Source organism: Marmota marmota, unplaced genomic scaffold (assembly GCF_001458135.2).
Source record: "Marmota marmota marmota unplaced genomic scaffold, marMar, whole genome shotgun sequence".
Taxonomy (NCBI): Eukaryota; Metazoa; Chordata; class Mammalia; order Rodentia; family Sciuridae; genus Marmota; species Marmota marmota.
In genome coordinates, this window is record NW_026000021.1 from 6,034,854 (window position 1) to 6,040,853 (window position 6,000).

The following is a 6,000-nucleotide window of genomic DNA, read 5'->3' on the forward strand; positions in this document are numbered from 1 at the left end:
AGAAAGAAGGAAGAAATTGTAGAGAACATTGGTGGCATCTGAGAATAAAGAGGTTATAATCTTACAGATATTTGATTGTAAACCATCATAATCTTGATGTTAGTCATTAATATCACAATAGTGATAGTTCCATCTACTGAGTGCTGAACATTTTCAACAAAGTACTTACTTCTTAAACCAACTCTACAAATGAAAATTATTTAACTGATGACAGAATGGAGGTTCAGGGATGTTGAGTAAGTACATACAGCCAGTAAGGAGCTGAACTGGAATTCACACCCAGGGGAGTGCATCTTCAACTTCCAATTTCTTTCCCTTTGGAAGGGAAAGAAAAAGATGTCTCCTATCTTTTTCTGTAATCACCTCTGTGTTCTGGATTCCCTCATTTTATGCAATCATTGAAGATGAAGAAGAAGAGAGATTGACACAAGAGAGCCCATGGTCCTGACCTCTGTGTGCTGGAGAATTGTTGACCATTGTTCTTTCTTCATAAACTTGGGAAGCTCATGCAAATTTAGAGTCCTCCTGAATTTCCTTACAGTTTGCTTAGCATACAACAACTTTCTTGTGGCTTCTTTAGTTGTCTAACAAAGAGGCAAAGACAATGGGAAAAGAAAGTGCTGGGCTCATGGTTTGGCTCCCTTCCCTGAAGAGTTGAGTTTTTCACCTGTTAAAGGACAAATTGAAATTCCCTGCTCCTTTGAGATCAGAATATTAGAAAATAATGGTGAGCAGACAGAACAGATGTCAACAAAAATGAAAATCATCTAGACATGCCCTTGACAATCACAAGTCAGCATTTTTTAGACACACACTTAGCAACAGGTTGAAGATGTTGAAGCAGAGCATCAATTAAACTATTTGGTGGTAGTAGAAATAGATTTGTGTGAGGAATAATATAACTTTGTCTGTCTTACTGAATCTTAATGGAATATCACTCATAGAAAATTTTCCCTTACTGACAGTCATTATCAAATCAAACATTTTGTTAAAAATGAACCACTGAATTATGATGTGCACAAAATGGTTGAAATGGGACTCTGAAATGGAGCAAAGTTTAAGGAAAGTAGTCAAATGCAAACCAGGTTCTCTTTGGAGGCAGTTCCAACCCCATTTCCTTAACCTGGGATAAGAACACAACACTCACGGCAAAGATCCTGCCTCAGCTCCTGATCCCCCTCCTAGGCTTCCTCCTGACCTTGTCAGCAAGCACTAAATTTCAGATTAAAGCTGTAATTAAAACTGCTAGTCCAAGAGAGATTGCCTTATTGAAACCCAAAGTGTGGACACACAGAGCGGCAAGGACACAGCTGAATGTCCCTCTGGACCGAACCATGACATGCAGACCCTGCTCTCAATGTTGTTGATGTCTGCTAAGCAGTGGATCACCTCCCAGGTGGGGCTCAGTGCTCAGCTCCTTTGCTTGCCCATTTGCCTGTCTTTGTGGCCAAGCAGTTACCCGATGAGATCTTGGTATTTGACTTTTTTCCCTTTCTCTGCATATTGGTTCACTTCCTCTTTTGTAAGATTTCCCCTTTCTCAGCCTGAAGGACTCAAGGATTTTTATTTCCCTCTTCTCATCTCGGTGTCTATAGGGTTTTATACTCATGTCTCTGATTGTGGTATCTGCACTCCTCCTTTAACAAGAGTCCCCTGACCTACCTTTCCCTAGGCAAGACCTAGATTACAGAACCTTTTCTTATAAAAGTCACCAGGATTTTTTGGGGTGAAATGTGGGGGCGGTCTCACTGAATGACTGGCATTCTCCTTCCCGTGACTGACAGATCACAGGGAAGGAGAATGCCAGTCATTCAGTAAGACCGTCCGCCGTCCCCCCCAGTGAAAGATAGCTAAAGTCCTGGGGCTCCATCCTGGGCTTGCACATGCTGCATGATGGTTGTTGGGGGCAGGCAGGTAGCTTTAGAGGCTACAGGACTTAGTTCTGAAGTGGGTGGGCTCTTTTGTGCATGGCATTAATTATTCTACACTTTTTTATTTAACTATAATTTTATTAAGTGATCTATGTGGGATCTAAACAAAGAACAACATCTTGATTTTTAACTCTCCTTCCTTTATTTGAGCTATTAACTTTCTTTATGTCCAACAACCTTATAACAGATTTGACAAGCTGAGCTAGAGATTATCCCATTGAACAATGTATTTCTCCTACCCATGCCTTGTGAGGGCAGTGGGAATGGGGATCTCCTCGGTGGAATCAGCCGGCTGAGAAATAAAAGCTAAGGGAAGTAAGATGGTGAGAAACCACAGAACACAGAAAGTAGTTTCAAAAGCAGGGGCAGGACCAGCAAGCTGATCAGACAGATGGAGCTTCTAGGCAAAATGGAGCCCGTGCCTGCTTTATTTATATCAAGAAACATCAAAGAGATTCTATATAATGTTTTTCTCCAAAAAAGTTAAAGGTGGGCTGTCCAGCTCCTAATGGACTATGCCCATCTCCAGAACTACTATGAGGAAACTTCCTAACAGAGCGGAGGGAAAGGTCACAGGCATTGGGCAATCCATGGGGGAGCCACAGAGAGTTCCCAATGCCAGGCCTATCTCTCCCTGGCTACCATGCTGAGAGAAGGTCTTCATGTATCTCATAGATGGCTTCCTGCATATTTTAGTTACCTTTTTCTGGGTATCAGACTACTCTAAAAAATTAGGGCCTTAAAACAACCATGATCTGTTATTCCTCTTGACTTTATAGTCTGGGCAGGGCTTACCTGATGTTTTTTTGTGCCTCATTTGGTGCCTCTGGGCTGAAGTTAGGGAGTACCAGGGCTAGGATGGAGGTTCCTTGGAGCACCTCCCCGAGTCTTCTCCACATGACAAGCTTGGCCTACCTCACAGCATGGTGGAGTCAGCATGGTTGGGTTTCCTAGAGGGTAGCTGGCTTCAAAGAGCACAAAAGTGAAAGTTCTTGGGTTTGATAGAACTTGAACTGGCAAAGCATCACTTCTACCAAATTATATGGACCAAAGCAAATAAACAGCCAGCCCAGATTAAAAGGGAGGGGAAAATAAACTCTAGGTCTGGTTGGAAGAGGCCCTGAACAGAGATAATTATGGTGGCCATCTTTGGAGACTGCACTAGCTATTGATCTACATTCCTACATAAACAATGGAAACAAGAGGTATTTTGATACCAGATTATTAACGGGTTTTTTGGTACCCATGAAGCTACATTTTCAAGGCTCCTGATTTTATTAACCTTAATTCTTTACTAGTAGTTTACAAATCAGATGGAGCCAAAATAGTGTATAACAATGCCAATTTCTATAAAAGGAAGTACTTAAGGTATGTTTAGTGACTATTTAAACTAATATACAAGGTAATCTTACAACATTTAGTACTGCAATAATATTGCACAGTGCATTACAATATACCCAAGCAACGGAAAGTACAGATTCAAGAGCCTGATTACCCATGTTGAAATATCTACCATGCACTGGCTGTATAACCTTGAGAGTGTTTCTTAAGCACTTTGTGACTCAGTTTTTTTTTTCCTAGAAAATGGAGGAAATAATATCACCACAAAGCATTGTCATGAAGATTAGAAATGTTCAGACAAGTACTGGACACAGAAGTCACAGGCAGGATATATCAATTACTATTGTTATTGGTATTTTGTTGTTGTTGTTGTTCAGTGATGTATATTTAGGGAAGATAATTAGTGGTGGGACAGTTGGAGCAGTTGAACACAAGGTCAGCTCACATCCATGCATACCACGGGTTCTGACCCACATCTTATCACATTCATTTTGTCTCATCAGTGACAGGTTGGTGCAAGGCACAAAGTTGGGGAGTGCGGGGAGCCCTGGAGGTTGCTTTCACTTCCATGGGATTATGGAGTGCTGCAGTACCCCTTCACTTCCTGAATGAAGTCTAACTCCAGTTCTTGTGATTGACAATGCTGATCTCCTAATTACAGTGTTAATGCCAGTTTTTTAGTGTTATTCCAGACCCTGATAATAGGCTAGTCCTGTTACTTGCAAAGATGTTTAACCCTCAACCATTGAGGGCATCATTCTACTTCAGTATGCAGTTCCTCTTCGGTCTGCACCCACATTGGATATCATCAAATGTTTTAAACTGCATCCAGATTTATGCTGAGTATTTTGGCATTGCATTCTGTCCCAGAGCACAGGGTACCAGCCTTAGGGATTCCTACATTCAGAGAGCAGGCCCTAGTAAAAAAATCGATCTTTCTGTGTAAAATACTCTGATTGGAGGTAAATGGGAATATGCCCTCTTGGGAATTCAAACAGTATGCCAGTTTCCCTCTTGTTGGCTGAAGGATCATAGCGTAGGAGTTTACCCTGGTCTGGATGGGGATGTCTCCACTCAACCTCATATGCTTAACCCCATGGAACTGAGTGTATAATATAATGCAGACCCTGGATCCTGCCTGAAATGATCCAAATTTAGTCTTGTGTAGACAAGTTTCTGAAGCTTAAAGTTTATGTTTTAGTGCAGTTCACCTTCACATTGTCACTGATGTGTTGCACTAGATATGGACATGTGGCAATGACATCTCCAAACTGCTTTCTGCTGAAAGGGGACAAAGTTGGGGGAAGTAACCCAAAGTCCTTGTTCCTTATCAGTTAGGGTGTGGTCAGTTAAGGGCATCCAGCATCAGAGCAGTTGTGGGCCATTTTATAGAAATGAAAGGTGCCACAGTCTGGCTGGGCACACAATCACGAGCCACCACACAGCTTGTAGATTCAAACAGCAACTCTTTATTCCCGAACTCATACCAGCCGTCTACAATCACGTTCTGGGGAAATCCACGTTCTCTGCCCAAATCCACGTTCTCTCCCAAATTCACCTCCACTGGGCTTCTGTCTCCCAAGATATACTGTCTGAATCCCGTGAGAACTCAAGGGGAACTTAGGCAGCAGGATACGCCCTATTCCCAGCAGGAATAATCTTAAACCTTAAACCTGGAACCTAAACTGGGAACGCCCTAAACACGATTATGTTAAACCGGGAACACCCTAATCCGCCCTGGTCCTTGAGCAAGGTCAACTACATTCAATGTCACTGCAAAATGTCAGCAACATGGGGTACGCTGGCAAGGAAATTGTCATACCTACTTGGCTAATGGCTCCCAGCATCTCCCCCCTTCTGATTAATTAAACAACAAGCAATGTGGCTTAAGGACCGTGCCTGGTAGGTTGTCCAATTCAACATATGGTTCTTACCCGTCATCGGAAAACTGACCTTTAGGCGTCAGCCTCCTGTCTTAGGTTGATACCACTGCAATTGAATCATACCCGTCACTGACTACCGGTCCAGCATACAGCCATACTTGTGGATAGGTCTATGCACCAGTGGGGGGGTGAGGTTCTTTGCCTCANATTGTATGGGATTCCTGTTATATGAGTAATACCAAATGATGAGCAAAATTGTTTAAAAGAGGTAGAGGTATAGCCAGGACCATTATCGGTTTTTAACTGTTTAGGAACGCCCACAGTGGCAAAATTTTGTAAGCAATGAGCTATAACATTTTTAGTTTTTTTTCCAGCATGAAGGGAGCCCATCAAAAATCCAGAAGAAGTATCAACTGTAACGTGCAAATATTTTAATTTTTCAAATTTTGGCAAGTGTGTGACGTCCATCTGCCAAATATGGTTAGGTATCAGTCCTCTAGGATTGACTCCAAGATTAACTTGTGGTAAAAATGTCACACAATTTTGACATTGTTTTATTATATGTCTGGCTTGTTTCTTAGTTATTTTAAAACGTTTTTGTAAAGTATTAGCATTAACATGAAACCTTTTATGAAAATTTGTAGCTTCTTTAAATGTAGAGAAAATATGTATGTCATGTGTAGTTTTATCTGTTAAATCATTGCCTAAACTAAGGGCTTTAGGCAATCCTGTATGTGCCCTAATATGTCCTATAAAGAATGGATCTTTTTTGTCCCAGATTAGACTTTGTATAGTGGAAAACAAAGAGAAAACAGTAGAAGAAGGGGAAATCCTACCAGCATCTT

At 41.5% G+C, this 6,000-nt stretch overlaps 1 protein-coding gene and 1 long non-coding RNA gene across 2 annotated transcripts in view; both read left to right on the top strand.

Annotated features, from left to right (window-relative positions):
• The window catches only part of Gpr39 (G protein-coupled receptor 39), a 202,730-nt gene that overhangs the window by 60,948 nt on the left and 135,782 nt on the right, over positions 1-6,000 (top strand). The window lies entirely within an intron of this gene.
• The window catches only part of LOC125618888, a 10,397-nt gene continuing 6,199 nt past the window's right edge, over positions 1,803-6,000 (top strand). The window contains exon 1 of the long non-coding RNA XR_007350261.1: positions 1,803-4,673. This is a non-coding gene — a long non-coding RNA (uncharacterized LOC125618888). The remainder of the gene's footprint in view (positions 4,674-6,000) is intronic.